An 18596-nucleotide genomic window follows, 5' to 3' on the forward strand; every position below is an offset into this window, starting at 1 on the left:
AGAAAACTTGATAAGATGAAAAGATATTGAAGAGATGATACAACACTCTGGTTGGAAATGGAGGAATAGAATTTGAACTTGGCAAAATGAAAGCACTTGGATGAGACTACGGTTAAAAGAGGAATGATAGACACAACAGTCCGGTTAAATGGATAAGCATGTAAAAGAACATGATCTTGATAAAACGAGACGATGGGTCAAAGAGAGCAACATCACAATGCCTCTGGGACAAACGAATAGAAGATGGATCGCCGGAATAAGAGAATGGAGAAGGAAATAATAACTTCGACCACAATTGAATTTGGGAAGCATCCTTCCAAGAAGGTTAGAACGGAGTTGTTGGAAAACCAACAACGAAAAGAATAAGCTTGTAGTGGGCTTATGGAAACATCTCAACATTATGAGGTGACAAACGGCCACTAACGAAGACCATTGATTTGAGTGAGAGCACCAAAGAGATGAAAAACTTCTTTCACCGCGAGAATAGGAGGAAACTTGGATCATTTATAAACACCATAATAACAACATTCCTTAGGGAAGGCTTTAGGTGAAATCTAAACCAAGATAACTCCAAGGAAGAAATTGATGGATTTAATATACCTCATTCTTGACAACATGTGAATCATGAAACACGAAGGGAAATTGTCAAGAACGACATAACACCACCTCAAAAGATATTGATAGAAAGAATTGCACTTTGGAATGCAAGATGAAGAATACTTGAACTCCTCAAGACAAAACATGTGTTGAACACCATGTTTATTTTAGAGTATAGCTTGGCGGATCTTAACTTCGAGAAAAAATCTTGAAGAACAAAACGAGAATGAAAGGAATCCTTGATGAACCACCATGTAGAAACTCTCGAAGAACTCCGGTAAACAAAAGGATGATAGAAAGAAAGATAAGTTGACAACACAAGGTGAAGCCTTGTGATGATTTAGATGGAGCTTCGCGATGAGATAATGCGGAAAACTTGGAACTCCGGAAGAAGATGAACACATATAACTGAGAAATTGATATCACTACGAACTCCGGAAGAAGGAATTAATCACTTGGATGAAACAAGAACAAGAATTATGTTATGCGTATCCTTCATCAATTTATATTGATGACAAGCAACGGATTTGGCATACTAGTTATTCTCGTAGAAGGGATTAAGATAGATATAGCGCAAACTTGAGAAAAGTCTTCAACGATCCGCCGGTAGGATTTGGAAAGAACGAATGAATTGATATGATAACCAAGGAAGAGAACTCTTGAATGAACCACCGTAAGAATTGAAAATGAACAAAGAAAAGATAAAGAAACGCCGGGAAGAATTAAAAAAATGAACGAAGATACTTGAGAGAATTTAGATACAAGTGAACGCAGAGATCCCAAACTGATTAGATAATACTTGAATGATGCATCGGTATGATTTGGAGAACGAGAGCTGAAAGCTTGAATGAATAATTCTGAGATGATGGGCCCCGGTGAATCAAACTGAAAAGACTCCTGAAATTCTCCGGATGGGTGAAAAGAATTCTGACAATCGAAAACAATTCTGAGAGGATGGCATCAAGCTAGAACCACGCATCTTCGAGAGAATGGACAAGATTTAAGGGAAACTCTTCTTCGGTCTTCAAAATCCGAGAATGACGACGAGAAACCACCATGAATTGTTGAGATACTCCGGGATGAAAATTAGAAAGGTTGAACCAACGATGAAAAGAATTTGAAAGCGATCTTGGAGAAGGAATATGACTGATGATACTTCATTCTTACATCAAACTTCGAAAAGAATTTGGGAATAGCTCCGGGGAAATTAGAAGAGTCAGGTAAGATCCTGGGAAAAGACCTGTGGGTTAGGGCCCACTCAAAAGAAACACCATTGAATGATTTAAAAGAGAGATTGCACTAGTTGAATTAAATGGCTTGAATGAGATAACAATCTCGAAATAGCTTGAACGGATTAGGAATGAAAACATGAATCTCCTGAGGCATCTTCAGCACTTCGGAACAAGTGAATAGCACGCGAAGAATGATTAAGAGTTGCACCGGCATGAGAAAACATTTGAAACGACGAAAGGGTATGATCGACAAAGCTTGAATTGAATCCACCGGAGAAGAAAAAGAACGAAGAATGATGAACTTGAAGCTTCGTTAGAATCTTCCTGAGAATCCCCGGATAAGAACATTGACGGAAAAGAATGGAGAGACTTCTCACAAATAAAAGGATACATGATTAAGAAATCTGAATCCTTGAAGGAAAAGGGTGGGAGGGAGGAAAAAACAAAGGCAACTTGGGGATGGAATGAAACAGACACCGTTGAGAAAGCTTAAAATTGATCTCGCGAATGTTGGAATGATCGGATTTACTTGAAGAGAAGCACACTGGTTGGAAAAGAATTAACATGGCAACCTAGATGATCAAGAAGGATTAGTATTCGCATAGAAATATGAGAACACCGTTTAGGGAAGGTATGGAATCAACACTTGGCATTGAAGCAACTCGAATACACAACTTAAAACAAAACAAAGGATTGGCTCGCAGAATAAGCCGGAAACAAACATATGATAGACCCCATATCATATCATGTGTCTGTTGGAAAGCTAATCTAGGAGCTACTTGAATTCCCACTTATAAACTCCCGAAACTTTCTGGTTATGCAATCAGGTGTTGGGGATACACGGGACGCAATATATCTCACCCAAACTAACAATACCTAGATCCAGCTGTATCCATCCGTCAACACATAACCAAGAAAACTCCGGAAATCATGTACCTCAACCTTCGAAAAGCATCTGTTATACAAGTTATGGCAATACTCCCGAACTCCCGCCCCAGTACTGGGTGGCGTCGAGGTGATCTCACCAACAACTGCATAAAAGAGATTTTTGATGTCGATGAAACTCAGGTATTCCAGAACTGCAACGATAAAATTGTGACGACAACACCTCGGAGCTCAACTCCCCGGGACACTGCCACAACCCCTAAATGGCAGGAGGCACCAAGAACAATGTTCTCGTCACAAAACCATCGAAACAATTCCAAGATACCCGCGTGATCCTAAAAAAATTTTAGTGAAATTTGAGGAGAGGAAAGTCAAAACATCTACGTCAGGAGGCCTCACCAGAGCGACGAAGGGGCTGAGGAGTAAAAAGAATCCTACTCTCCGATATATATAATCCTAAGACTCAAAACATTTTTGTTCTAGACTCAACAACGCCAGCAATTCGATCAAGCAGGGGGCTCCTAAGTCGGGGATGGCTCTGATTACCAACTTGTAACACCCACGATGCGGCTATATCTCCCACGTGTCGAGGCATGACTTAGAGGCATAACTGCATTGTAGGTTTTGTCGCAAGAAGGGTCATCTTCACACAATCCCATGTAATGAACAAGAATGGGATAAAGAGAGTTGGCTTACAATCGCCACTTCACACAATACTTAAATAAACCATACATCAATCAGAGTACACACATAGACCGACTACGGTCAAAGCCAAAAGAAAAGAAGATAACCCAACTGCTAGATCCCCGATCATCCCAACTGGGCTCCACTACTGATCAACATGAAAAGAAAACATAGGAACGACCAAGATCCTCGTCGAACTCCCACTTGAGCTTGGTTGCATCACCTGCACTGGTATCGTCAGCACCTGCAACTATTTTGGTAGAATCTGTGAGTCACGAGGACTCAGCAATCTCACACCCGCGAGATCAAGACTATTTAAGCTTATAGGAAGGATGGGGTAATGAGGTGGAGCTGCAGCAAGCACTAAGCAAATATGGTGGCTAACATACTCAAATAAGAGCGAGAAGAGGAGCAACGCAACGGTCGAGAAGCTAGAAGTGATCCTGAAACTACTTACGTCCAAACATAACCCAAAACCGTGTTCACTTCCCGGACTCCGCCAAAAAGAGACCATCACGGCTACACACGCGATTGATGCGTTTTAATTAAGTCAAGTGTCAAGTTCTCTACAACCGGACATTAACAAATTCCCATCTGCCACATAACCGCGGGCATGGCTCTCGAAAGTTTATACCCTGCAGGGGTGTCCCAACTTAGCCCATTATAAGCTCTCACGGTCAACGAAGGATATTCCTTCTCCCGGGACGACCCGATCAGTCTCGGAATCCCGGTTTACAAGACATTTCGGCAATGGTAAAACAAGACCAGCAAGACCGCCCGATGTGCCGACAATCCCGATAGGAGCTGCACATATCTCGTTCTCAGGGCAACATCGGATGAGCACTACGTACAACTAAAAACCAGACCTCAAGTTTCCCCAAGGGGGCGCTGCAAGTGGCTCTAGTTCGGACCAGCACTTAGAGAAGCATTGGACCGGGGGGGTTAAAATAAAGATGACCCTCGGGTTGGCCGACCCAAGGGAAGGGTAATAGGTTGTTAGGCAAATGTTAAAACCAAGGTTGGGCCTTGCTGGAGGAGTTTTATTCAAAGCGAACTGTCAAGGGGTCCCCATAACACCCAACCACGTAAGGAACGCAAAATCAAGGAACATAACACTGATATGATGAAAACTAGGGCGGCAAGAGTGGAACAACACCAGGCATAAGGCCGAGCCTTCCACCCTTTACCAAGTATATAGATGCATTAATTAAAATAAGAGATATTGTGATATCCCAACATATCCATGTTCCAACATGGAACAAACTTCAGCTTCACCTGCAACTAGCAACGCTATAAGAAGGGCTGAGCAAAAGCGGTAACTTAGCCAAACAACGGTTTGCTAGGAAAGGATGGTTAGAGGCTTGACATGGCAATATGGGGGGCATGATATCGCAAGTGGTAGGTAGCGCGACATAGCAATAGAGCGAACAACTAGCAAGCAAAGATAGAAGTGATTTCGAGGGTATGGCCATCTTGCCTGAGATCCCGCAAGGAAGAAGAACGAGTCCAAGAAGAAGACGAACGGGTGTAGTCGAACGAATCCTCACAACTCCGGAACGACCGAAGGTAACGAGAGAAGCAAACCGGAAAGAAGCAAACAACATAGTAAACAACCATCACATAAACATGGCATGATGCGCAACCAAGTATGATGCATGTCCGGTTTAAAGAGGCATGGCATGGCAAAGTGCATAAACAATACTACAAGTTAAGTGGAGCACAATATGCAACGAGTTGCATATTGACGAAACACCACATTCCAAACATTTAGTTCACTCTCGTTTTTGTACCCAACAATATTAAATGTTGTTAAACATGGCAAGAGGTGAAGCATAATTAAACTAACTATTTAGGCAAGTTTAAATGAGGCCGGAAATAATAAACAACAATTCCGGAAAATCCTCATGTGCATATTTCGAATTTGCTACTGTTCTGCCCTAAACCATATTTTAGAGTTGTTAAACATGCAAAGTAATGCCACCATGTTAAACTAGACATTTTTTCAAGCAAGTTACATATATAGTTTATTTAAATCCGAGTTACGGTTAATTAGTTATGAATTAAATCATTTTAACATGGCATTTAAGCAAATTAAATCAAACAGCACATTTAAACATTTTTTAACATGGATGAAAGTGGCATATTATGAAACTAGATCAAATTCTAGGCATTTTACATGTTTAAAACCTTTTAATCCGATGCATGGTTGTGAAGTTATTAAATGCATGAACAAAGAGGGTTTTTCTGTAAAACTGCACTCTCTGGATAATTGGACAAAATCGCAGAACGGAAAAAAAACAAGACATGGGCCGAATCTGGTGCACTGTTGGGCTGAACAGAGAGGAGGGGCTGTGGGAAGCTCACCCATGGGCTTCGGCCCGGTTCGGTGGAGGAAGCCCAAGAGGGGCGCGGGGCAGGTTGGAGAAGGCCGGGCCTTGGCGCTGGAGTGGCCGGCTGGGCAGCGACATGGTCAACGTGAGCGAGGCGCTCGATCTGGAGCAGGGGAAACAGAGGCCGGCGACGCCGTGGACTTGGCGTTCGCTAGAGGTCACCGAGGGCTCGACGCATGAGACGGCAGCGACGACGTTCGTTCCAGGGAGGCGACGCGGGGCTCCGGTGACGCAGGAAAAGGCGAGGGAGGCCGGAGTAGCGGGAAACGACGAATCCACGTCGGATCCAGGCAGGGAGGAAGGCATGGGCGCGGCGTCCATGGTGGTTGCTGCTGCTCCTGCAGAAACCCGCAAATGAGAGAGATGAGGCACAGGGATGAGAAAGGAGAACCAAGGAAGGAGGGGGGAAGCGACGGGGCGACCTGGCTGGACGGGTTCATGGCGGGACGGCGAGATCCAGCAGGGAAGCAGCTTGGCGGCGTCGGGCTTGAGAGGAGGCCGTCGGTGGGAAACGGCGGGGACGGAGCAAGGCGGCGGCGACGCGGGACTGCGGGGACGGAGAGGGCCGGCGAACCTCCGGATCTGGCCGGAGATGGCAAGGACGAAGGCGACATGGGGTCTCCTTGGGGCTAGGCCTCTCGGGTGGCCCTGCCTGCTTGAGGTCGTCCAGACCTGCACAAAACGGCGGTGACGGCAGGGTTAGTCAGTCCGGCGAGCGGAGAAAAGGAGGAGAGGCTGAGGTAGGGCGGCATAGACCTGCTGCTGGTCCGAGGCGAGCTAAGCAGAGGGGCGCCGGCCTTGGCGTGACGGCAGCGGTGCAGACGAACGGGATGGGGAGGAGGCCGTGGAGGTCGAGGATGACTGGGGCGACGACCTGGAGCAGCTGCTGGTTCGGTGGCTGGCCTTGGGAGGAGTCGAGGGGAGCCATGGGAGGGCTCTGGTTGGTGGGAATTTTGGATCGATGAATATCCCGAGGAAGTAGAGAATGGTCAGGGGTGGCGGCGGCTAGGAGGATCCCTAGAAATTAGAAATTAGGGATTCGGTCTCGGGATATGTTAATATATATATATATATATATATATATATATATATATATATATATATATATATATGCGAGTGGGTTAGATTAGGGGTGATCTAGTCCCTCCGATTTTAACCGGACGGTCTCGGATAAATAGGTTAGGAAGACCAATTAAGAAAAACGGAGATGTTTTATAGATGTTGGAGGATGATCCGGACCCATCGGTCATGACTGCCCGGGTCGGGTTCGGAGAAGTTTCGGACGCGCACGCGAGGGGTTTGCGGGATGTGCAAAGAGGTTAGGAAGCCAGACAAGAGGGAAACAAAATCTGGTTGGTCTCGGAACGGTCAACGAAGGTAAGGGGAACGCGGCAACTACGAGCAACTACAAGTTTAATGAAAACATGCAAATGCAAAGCGCATGATGCTATGAGATGAGATGCAACAAACAAATAAATACACGCGACGATAACGAAAAAACATGGAAGGCGTCTGGAGCGTCGGTCTCGGGGCGTTACAAGCTATATCATCTTCAGAATTGCCAGGCAAGCAAAACCCCCTTGTTCATTCCGATACAATCCCACTCTCTCGCTCCTGCTCTCTTTTACTGCATTAGGACAACATCGATTCAACTGTTACATGCTGCGGTAGCTGAACCCCTTTTCCTCTACATGACCTGTCATTGCCATAGTAAATAGATGAAACCCGCTAGCATGAGTAGGAGTTGTTTGAGCCCTGATGTGCCTACTCATTCATGCTTGTTTGTCATGCCTGCTACTGCTTAGAGTTGAGTCAGGTCTGATTCATCGGGGATGAATTGGAATGGTGATGAACATGTCCTACTGGGTGTGAGCTAAGTGTGTGAACACGATTTGGTAAAGGTATCGATGAGAGGCCATGTAGGAGTACATGGTGGGTTGTTTCATTGGAACCGTCCTTAAGCACTGAGATCTGTATGTGTGATTTAAGATTCAGCTACTACCATGCATTGGGCCCGAAACCAATGGACCCTCTCGGCTTCTTATCCACCCTTGTCCTCTGTCCAGGAGTTGCAAGTAGTTTCTGGTGTTTGTAGTATGCTGGAGGCCGTGCGCAGCGCTGACCCGAGGGGTGAGCTGTGATGCGGTAGGCACGTGGCCGGGCATGTCGGGCGCCCGTTTGGTGTCTCGGAACCCTGTACACATCATTCGGGGCCGTATGTGGAAACCTCGGCCGGACTCCCTGCGGATGGAACCTGAATAGGCGATAAACCTGGACTAGAGGCTTGAGTGTTTAGGTAGGCCGTGGCCGACACCCTTGCTGGGCTTCCACTTGAAGGTTGCCGAGTACATGTCGTGTAAACGGAGATAAGTGGTGAGAGCGTGTGTGAAGAAGTACACCCCGGCAGGGTTAACATCATCTATTCGAACAGTCGCGTCCGCGGTAAAGGACTACTTGGTTTCCTATACAGTTCTTAGACAAGTGAAAGTGGATACACTAAAACTCGCAAGATAAGCGTGAGTGCTATGGATGGCCTTCTCGTAGGGAGACGGGAGCGGATCCATAGTGGTGTATTGATATGGTGAATATGTGGACTCGTGTGCGCCACCTCAAAAGAGTTACTTGCGGTCATAGTTTAGGATAGCCACTGAGTCAAAGCTGGCTTGCTGCAGTCAAACTCCACCACCCCCTTTGTTGATACTGATGCATATGTAGCTAGTTCTGATGTAAGTCTTGCTGGGTACATTTGTACTCACGTTTGCCTATTTTATGTTTTGCAGAGAGACGTCAGTCTCGCTAGTAGTTCCGTGTGGACTTTGACGTTTAGCTTGATACCTCAGCTACGATCTTGTGCCCTCGGCAGGATCTGGTAGATAGTCAGGCTTCTCAGCCTTTTTCATTTGTAGATGTCTGTACTCAGACATGTTAAGCCTCTGGATGTGCTTTGACTTGTATGCTCTGAATGTTGGGTCATGAGACCCATGTTTGTAATATCTTGGCTCCTCGGAGCCTAATGAATAAATACATGAGTCATAGAGTTATGTTGTGATGCCATGTTGTATTTACACATATCAAGCATATTGTGTGTATGATTGAAATTCTTGGTATGTGTGGGATCCGACAACCTAGTTGTTTATCCTTGGTAGCCTCTCTTATGGGGAAATGTAGTCTTGTGCTTCCATGGTCACCGGAGTCCTGTTAGCCCAGTGCTACAGCCCGGATTCGCACGCTGCTGACCGACATGCTCGATGTTGATTCATGTATGCATGTCCCCGTAAGTTAGTGCCACTTTGGGTTCACGACTAGTCATGTCGGCTCGGGTTCTCTATCATATGGATGCTAGTGACACTATCATATACGTGAGCCAAAAGGCGCAAACGGTCCCGGGCCATGGTAAGGCGACACCCGTGGGAATACCGTGCGTGAGGCCGCAAAGTGATATGAGGTGTTACCGGCTAGATCGATGTGACTTGGAATCGGGGTCCTGACAGCGTTGGTATCAGAGCCTGACTGCCTGTAGGATTACCAAGCCAAACTGGTCGAAGTTGTGTCTAGAAATGCTTTAGTTATGTAAGGGAATTGATTGGGGAAGGGAACGTAAGGCTCTTTTTACTCCTTATACCTTATGCCCTTCTGATCTAAGTCAACCTCTTCTCTTCTACTGGGATTAAGAACTAGGCCTTCTCATCTATCTATCAGGATGACGTGTTACTAATCCATAGACTAATAGGATTGATGGATTCAAGTCTCAGTTCAGTTTCTACTATTTCCGTATGTTCATAGCTGGCCTCAGAACCTTGATATTGTGATGCTAAGTGGTCATGCCACTATTTTTCAGGATGTCTCAAATCTTTTTGAGCATTTACAGCCGTTATGCTGCCCGAGTCATCCCAGGTTCCTAGATAGTCTGATGCACTTGCAATCATTCCTCCATGTTCCTGATGACCATTTGGGCCAGATTAATCACACTAATCGGTGAGTTGAGGTACTCTGTTGCCTCAACATATATGTTGGAGCTATTATTATGACCCTAGGTTTCAGGATCACCTAGTAATCTACCATGTTTTGTGTTCCCCGTGTGATGATTCTGGCCATCATTCTCGAAAGCATCCCGTGATGTTATTAGTTAGTAGGTATTCTATTCCTGGGTTCTTGAACCCGAGATTCACCCTACTTCATGTTGTAAGTATTTGCATATCCCTTATAACATTAGTAACCTTTGCGATAGTCCTCGAGGTCCGTGGTATATCCTTCTTCCAATACCATGAACCAATATGGCAAAAGCCTTTGAACCAAAAGATCACAATAAGAGTGCTCTTAATGGGTTCTCCATTCAAGAATTGTGAATCTGCCAGTCCTACCTTTCTGCATGGGTTATCCGGAAGAAACCTGTTGAACTTCGTTCGACATGCTAAACCATGTATACACAACTCAGAAAATCATATATTCTTTTGGGTTGTCCCTCTTTAGTTATTTCCTGGCCCTCGTCTATCAATTGATAGTCAAGAGTATGTGTGCATTCGTTCATTGATGCCTATTGCTCTTGTGGCCGTCAAGTCGTTCTATTCCGGAATGACTAGGAGAAACAAACTCCAGTACCTCATCCATATCCAAGATTGGGTCAAAGTAGTTGTATTCCATGGATCAAAATGCCAATCCAGCTTTTGCTCTGTTCTACCTTGGAGTGTTACCATCTTTATGTCAAGAATGTCATGAGAATTGCACCACCTCTTATGAATTCTTGACGCAGTGATACTTCTCGCTATCATTATTCATTCCTCGGTCCCGTGTTGTTGTAACCGGAATGCCGACAAGTGAACTGTGATGTGTGAAATCGATACTCCTAGCAACCTCGTTGCTTGGTAGTTAATGGACAATATTCTCATTCTTAGCGTGTTGGTTATTGAATCATCATCCTAAGATTGATCGTGCTACCTAGTCCTTATTTCCGGTGCACTCTTCAATCAATGAGTTAGGATGGTGTCAATCCCTCACTCTTTTGATCATATCATCTTGCCTTGAAAGCAAGATTGCTCCCGAGCTTAATAACATTTTGGTGGTTCGTGATCTTCCGAATATCTTCTCGTAAGTATCACCAGGTTGTCCCCTGACTGTTATGTTGAGTTCGTGATCATGTTGGTTTTCCTCCAAACCACCCATTCTCCAAGAATCTGTGTCGGATACCCCTGAGCTAGTTGGTTAAGCCAAACAACAACTTGGAGAGTTGGAAGATAAAAGCTTGTCTGACTTAGCTCATGTTAAGGGATATCTTTTTGTGTGTGTGTGTGTGTGTTGAAGAAAGATGATATCTCCATCGATTGGTCCTCGTGATCAGTTGTTGGATCTATTGCCTTGTCAAAACTTTGACTTGAGTATGGGCTATCGTCAATCAAATCAGAACCAACGATGTTCGTAATGTTGTCTTACTCGTGGTTGATCCCTCGAGCATACACCATTAAATCTTTTGATCTGACCAATGCTATCACCGTGTTCACATGATGGTGGAAGTTCGGTGATATGGAAATTCCGATGAGTTGCTATTGAGCCCATCAGCGGCATTTTGTCTCCTCCATGATTCATGTTGAACATCAAGCTAGTATTGGAAACTTTTGTAAGCATTATCTTCATGTTCCGTTCATGAAGCCTATGTTTGGATGAAAGGAGTGACTTCCTTTGATTCACGTGCATTAGATGTAAGTTGCCGCCGTGAATTCGAGAAAGTTTGTTTTTGCTTCCTTTGGAATCATCCCAAGTCAGTCATGCCCGTGCGAAGTATTCTATGGTCTGATAGACTGATCATCTTCATTCCATTTGTAATCCCTAGCACACCAAGCCACTGATTGATTTGTTCAAGGAAAAGAAGTTCTTAAGTGCTAATCCTTAAGGACCCAAAGGTACATGCGCAGGACTTCGCTCTCCGCAATGATGGTTCCCAATCGGAATTCGGTAGTGTTGCGTTGTAAGACTACTATGTGGTCATGCTTGTCTTGGACAACGTGTTCACATGTATGTAGCAGAACCAGCTCATGTTTTGGAGCTTGCTATTGTAGTTCATCTCCCGAGAATCTCGCAACGCCATCTCGTCGATTTGTGTTGCAATCTTTCATTTTTCTCTATAGACTGGATAAGTCTGGAATATCCTAACACCAACCAGATCTGAATCTCAGGCAGATATGATGGTTGGAACATTCCCAACATCTACCTTTGGTTCCCAGCTTGCACCGCCATTGTGCCAATTCCCATGGACTGCCCTCTCGGTAATTGTTGTTTAGGATCATCTTCAAAAGTGGTCCTACCATGGGTCCCATCCATTCCCGACGATAAGCAAAATCATCCATCGCGTTGTCTTCAACAAGGTAGTCCACATCATCCATTCGAATCCGGATATGCCATTCCTTTGAACTCTGCCAAACGATCGATTGTGATTGCCTTAGGCTGGTATAAAGAGTTTCAATGATCTAGATATCAAAAGTAATTCTATTTGCCATTTAAGGGAATAACTCTACGAGTAACCTCCCACAAGGTGCCTCGTTATGGGATCATGGCAATTATTTCCTCGCCACCTTGACACCATCCACCATCTCTCTAAGCGTGGAATTGTTGCCCACCAAATCAAACCTCGTCATTTGTTCTTCCATCCCTCTCGATGTGTTTTGTGTCTCAACTCGAGATGTTTCAACATCTCATTCCGCTAGTTGATCTTGTATAGCTCGATCTTCGAGAAGATCAATCCTAGTAGACTTTCTTACCGTTGTCATCGCGTGGATGAAGATCTCAAAAGCGAGGATGTCAAGATCAACGTATGCAACGAATCAACAACCTTATGAGGTGCAACCTGGATCGCGAAGATTGTGTTGGTCTTGTGCGCCCTCTGTCTTCTTACCTCATGTCTTGAATCTCAGGACAGATTCTTGTTTAGTGGGGGTGAGTTGTCACAACCCTAGTTTAGCCTTTGCTTGTCCTTGCATGTTCATCATGTCTAAATTCTGAAAATTTGAATTGAGGGAATTTTCAAAGCCTTAGAAACCTTTTAAAAATAATCAACATTTAATTCCCATCAAATGACTCCAAAGAAATGTTCCTGTTACTCTGTGAAAATATTGGTAAGAGGTAAAATTCAAACCAATATTTTTGGAATCACAGAAATATTTATTTTGGGCCTTTGACTTAAATCAATGACATATTTGAGTTGAATTTATTTCTGTTATATAAGAAATAAAGTTCAAATATCTTTGTAAGTTGCCTGTGACCTTGGACTAGTTCCTCAGCTCACATAACAATTTACAGAAAGTTCAAAAAATGATTTGATGTTTTAAATCAAATCAAAACCAATTGGAGCAAATAGAAAACATTAATAAATAGAAAAACCAGAGAGAGAGAGAGAGAGAGAGAACCTACCTGGGCCACTTACCTGGCGACCCATCTGCACCGGCCCAGCTGACTGGCGCTGCCAGTCGTCGTCTCCACCGCGCCAGGAGGACGCTGGGCGCATGCCCGACGCGCGCGACCATGCGCCCCGGCCACCTCCTGCTTGCCGCTTCTCCCTAGACATCCCCGGAGACGCCACGCGCTCCCCTCGACCCCCTCCCGTTCTCCCCCGTGCTCATCCCCTCCCCTAGACCTCTCTCTCTCTCTCACCTACCCGAACGGGTTCGTCGCCGCCGCTCGCCACCACCGCGGCCACCGCCTCCCCCACGCCTCGCCGACGCGCCCAGAAGCTCCGCCACTTCTTCCTCGACCGCCTCACCCAGCCACGCCCCGCCGGAGGCCCCCAAACGTCTTCACCGAGCTCGTCTTCGACCTCCTGACGACGAGATCGCCTCCGCCGCCCCGCTCGCTTCTGACCTCCCCCGAGCCCGCTGAGCAGCTCGTCGCACCCACCGTGAGCCCCTGCTCCTGCTCCCCCTCTCCGTTTTTCCCCTCATGCGCCGTAGCCGCCGCCTCGCCTGCAATCGAATGCGCCGCCGCCCGCGCTCGTCTTCGGTGATGCTCCGGTGACCATTTGGTCCCGGGCATGCGCCCATCGAACTCACCGCACCACGTAGACGCCATAGGTGCTAAACGCACATCGCTACGGCCACCGTAACCGCGTCCCCGCTCGCGCCCGAACTCCGGCGGCCGCAACCGAGCTCGCCTCCGTTTACTCCAGCCACCCCAGGCCCGAAGACCACCACCATCCGACGCGCCATCGCGTCAGCTCTCCGTAGGGCCAAAGGGCGCACCAAACGGTGCACGGTAGGCGAAACCCGAGCCTCTCCAGTGTGCCTCCGCTGCGTTTTTGGTCGCCGCCGGCATAACTCCGGTGACGCTGACGTGGCGCTGTCATTAGCCACTAATGATCCAGCTAACTAACCCTCTCTCTCACTGACTATGGGCCCCACGCCTAAATTAACCCCGGGATTTATTCCCTGTTTAGTTTAGGTTAATATAGCCGGCCCCACATGTCATTTTGACCATGCCACGTCAACGTTGACCCGGACCCACTGGTCAGCCTCTGTCCCTGCCCTATTACACTGACGTGCGGGACCCACTGGTCAGGTTTGACCTGGACCGTCCCAGTTGACCTGCTGACATCAGCTTTGCACAATGCTGACGCAGTAAAGCATTTTCTGGATTTAAGTTTATTCAGGAAATTCCAGAAAATGCTATAAACTTCAAAAAATCATAGCAATTAATCTGTAACTCCAAATGAAAAGATTTATATATGAAAAATGATCAAAAAATCCAATCTATCCATCTGTACTGGTTTCATGCATGTTTAAACAACTTAACCTTGCTGTTTAGATCAAAACATGATAATGCACTTTATAAGTTCTTAGTTTGAATTTGAATTTGAACCTTTTGTTCAAATCAACTCAAACCCTTCTGTTCTTAGCTGCATTAGCTCAAATCACAGCATATTGACATGTCATGATCATGCATCATATTGTGCATTGCATTGATTGTGTTCTTTCTGTGTTTGGTGGTGGTTATTCCCCCTCGGTAGACGTATGTTCCCATGATGAGTTCGATGACACTGATGAAGAGCTATGTAACACCCACGATGCGGCTATATCTCCCACGTGTCAAGGCACGACTTAGAGGCATAACCGCATTGTAGGTTTTGTCGCAAGAAGGGTCATCTTCACAAAATCCCATGTAATGAACAAGAATGGAATAAAGAGAGTTGGCTTACAATCGCCACTTCACACAATACTTAAATAAATCATACATCAATCAGAGTACACACATAGACCGACTACGGTCAAAGCCAAAAGAAAAGAAGATAACCCAACTGCTAGATCCCCGATCGTCCCAACTGGGCTCCACTACTAATCAACATGAAAAGAAAACATAGGAATGACCAAGGTCCTCGTCGAACTCCCACTTGAGCTTGGTTGCATCACCTGCACTGGTATCGTCGGCACATGCAACTGTTTTGGTAGAATCTGTGAGTCACGAGGACTCAGCAATCTCACACCCGCGAGATCAAGACTATTTAAGTTTATAGGAAGGATGGGGTAATGAGGTGGAGCTGCAGCAAGCACTAAGCAAATATGGTGGCTAACATACGCAAATAAGAGCGAGAAGAGGAGCAACGCAACGGTCGAGAAGCTAGAAGTGATCCTGAAACTACTTACGTCCAAACATAACCCAAAACCGTGTTCACTTCCCGGACTCCACCGAAAAGAGACCATCACGGCTACACACGCGGTTGATGCGTTTTAATTAATTCATGTGTCAAGTTCTCTACAACCGGACATTAACAAATTCCCATCTGCCACATAACCGCGGGCACGGCTCTCGAAAGTTTATACCCTGCAGGGGTGTCCCAACTTAGCCCATTATAAGCTCTCACGGTCAACGAAGGATATTCCTTCTCCCGGGACGACCCGATCAGTCTCGAAATCCCGGTTTACAAGACATTTCAGCAATGGTAAAACAAGACCAGCAAGACCGCCCGATGTGCCGACAATCCCGATAGGAGCTGCACATATCTCGTTCTCTGGGCAACACCGGATGAGCACTACGTACAACTAAAACCAGACCTCAAGTTTCCCCGAGGGGGCGCTGCAAGTGGCTCTAGTTCGGACCAACACTTAGAGAAGCATTGGCCTGGGGGCTTAAAATAAAGATGACCCTCGGGTTGGCCGACCCAAGGGAAGGGTAATAGGTTGTTAGGCAAATGTTAAAACCAAGGTTGGGCCTTGCTGGAGGAGTTTTATTCAAAGCGAACTGTCAAGGGGTCCCCATAACACCCAACCGCGTAAGGAACGCAAAATCAAGGAACATAACACCGATATGACAGAAACTAGGGCGGCAAGAGTGGAACAAAACACCAGGCATAAGGCCGAGCCTTCCACCCTTTACAAAGTATATAGATGCATTAATTAAAATAAGAGATATTGTGATATCCCAACATATCCATGTTCCAACATGGAACAAACTTCAGCTTCACCTGCAACTAGCAACGCTATAAGAAGGGCTGAGCAAAAGCGGTAACTTAGCCAAACAACGGTTTGCTAGGAAAGGATGGTTAGAGGCTTGACATGGCAATATGGGGGGCATGATATAGCAAGTGGTAGGTAGCGCGACATAGCAATAGAGCGAACAACTAGCAAGCAAAGATAGAAGTGATTTTGAGGTTATGGTCATCTTGCCTGAGAACCCGCAAGGAAAAAGAACGAGTCCAAGAAGAAGACGAACGGGCGTAGTCGAACGAATCCTCACAACTCCGAAACGAAACCGAAGGTAACGAGAGAAGCAAACCGGAAAGAAGCAAACAACATAGTAAACAACCATCACATAAACAAGGCATGATGCGCAACCAAGTATGATGCATGTCCGGCTTAAAGAGGCATGGCATGGCAAAGTGCACAAACAATACTACAAGTTAAGTGGAGCACAATATGCAACGAGTTGCATATTGACGAAACACCACATTTCAAACATTTACTTCACTCTCGTTTTTGTACCCAACAATATTAAATGTTGTTAAACATGGCAAGAGGTGAAGCATAATTAAACTAACTATTTAGGCAAGTTTAAATGAGGCCGGAAATAATAAACAACAATTCCGGAAAATCCTCATGTGCATATTTTGAATTTGCTACTGTTCTGCCCTAAACCATATTTTAGAGTTGTTAAACATGCAAAGTAATGCCACCATGTTAAACTAGACATTTTTCCAAGCAAGTTACATATATAGTTTATTTAAATCCGAGTTACGGTTCATTAGTTATGAATTAAATCATTTTAACATGGCATTTAAGCAAATTAAATCAAACAGCACATTCAAACATTTTTAACATGGATGAAAGTGGCATATTATGAAACTAGATCAAATTCTAGGCATTTTACATGTTTAAAACCTTTTAATCCGATGCATGGTTGTGAAGTTATTAAATGCATGAACAAAGAGGGTTTTTCTGTAAAACTGCACTCTCTGGATAATTGGACAAAATCGCAGAACGGAAAAAAAACAAGACATGGGCCGAATCTGGTGCACTGTTGGGCTGAACAGAGAGGAGGGGCTGTGGGAAGCTCACCCATGGGCTTCGGCCCGGTTCGGTGGAGGAAGCCCCAGAGGGGCGCGGGGCAGGTTGGAGAAGGCCGGGCCTTGGCGCTGGAGTGGCCGGCTGGGCAGCGACACGGTCAACGCGAGCGAGGCGCTCGATCTGGAGCAGGGGAAACAGAGGCCGGCGACGCCGTGGACTTGGCGTTCGCTAGAGGTCACCGAGGGCTCGACGCATGAGACGGCAGCGACGACGTTCGTTCCAGGGAGGCGACGCGGGGCTCCGGTGACGCAGGAAAAGGCGAGGGAGGCCGGAGTAGCGGGAAACGACGAATCCACGTCGGATCCAGGCGGGGAGGAAGGCATGGGCGCGGCGTCCATGGTGGTTGCTGCTGCTCCTGCAGAAACCCGCAAATGAGAGAGATGAGGCACAGGGATGAGAAAGGAGAACCAAGGAAGGAGGGGGGAAGCGACAGGGCGACCTGGCTGGACGGGTTCATGGCGGGACGGCGAGATCCAGCAGGGAAGCAGCTTGGCGGCGTCGGGCTTGAGAGGAGGCCGTCGGCGGGAAACGGCGGGGACGGAGCAAGGCGGCGGCGACGCGGGACTGCGGGGACGGAGAGGGCCGGCGAACCTCCGAATCTGGCCGGAGATGGCAAGGACGAAGGCGACATGGGGTCTCCTTGGGGCTAGGCCTCTCGGGTGGCCCTGCCTGCTTGAGGTCGTCCAGACCTGCACAAAACGGCGGTGACGGCAGGGTCAGTCAGTCCGGCGAGCGGAGAAAAGGAGGAGAGGCTGAGGTAGGGCGGCATAGACCTGCTGCTGGTCCGAGGCGAGCTAAGCAGAGGGGCGCCGGCCTTGGCGTGACGGCAGCGGTGCAGACGAACGGGATGGGGAGGAGGCCGTGGAGGTCGAGGATGACTGGGGCGACGACCTGGAGCAGCTGCTGGTTCGGTGGCTGGCCTTGGGAGGAGTCGAGGGGAGCCATGGGAGGGCTCTGGTTGGTGGGAATTTTGGATCGGTGAATATCCCGAGGAAGTAGAGAATGGTCAGGGGTGGCGGCGGCTAGGAGGATCCCTAGAAATTAGAAATTAGGGATTCGGTCTCGGGATATGTTAATATATATATATGCGGGTGGGTTAGATTAGGGGTGATCTAGTCCCTCCGATTTTAATCGGACGGTCTCGGATAAATAGGTTAGGAAGACCAATTAAGAAAAACGGAGATGTTTTATAGATGTTGGAGGATGATCCGGACCCATCGGTCATGACTGCCCGGGTCGGGTTCGGAGAAGTTTCGGACGCGCACGCGAGG

The sequence above is a fragment of the Aegilops tauschii genome, chromosome 4, assembly GCF_002575655.3.
Source record: "Aegilops tauschii subsp. strangulata cultivar AL8/78 chromosome 4, Aet v6.0, whole genome shotgun sequence".
NCBI classification, from domain to species: domain Eukaryota; kingdom Viridiplantae; phylum Streptophyta; class Magnoliopsida; order Poales; family Poaceae; genus Aegilops; species Aegilops tauschii.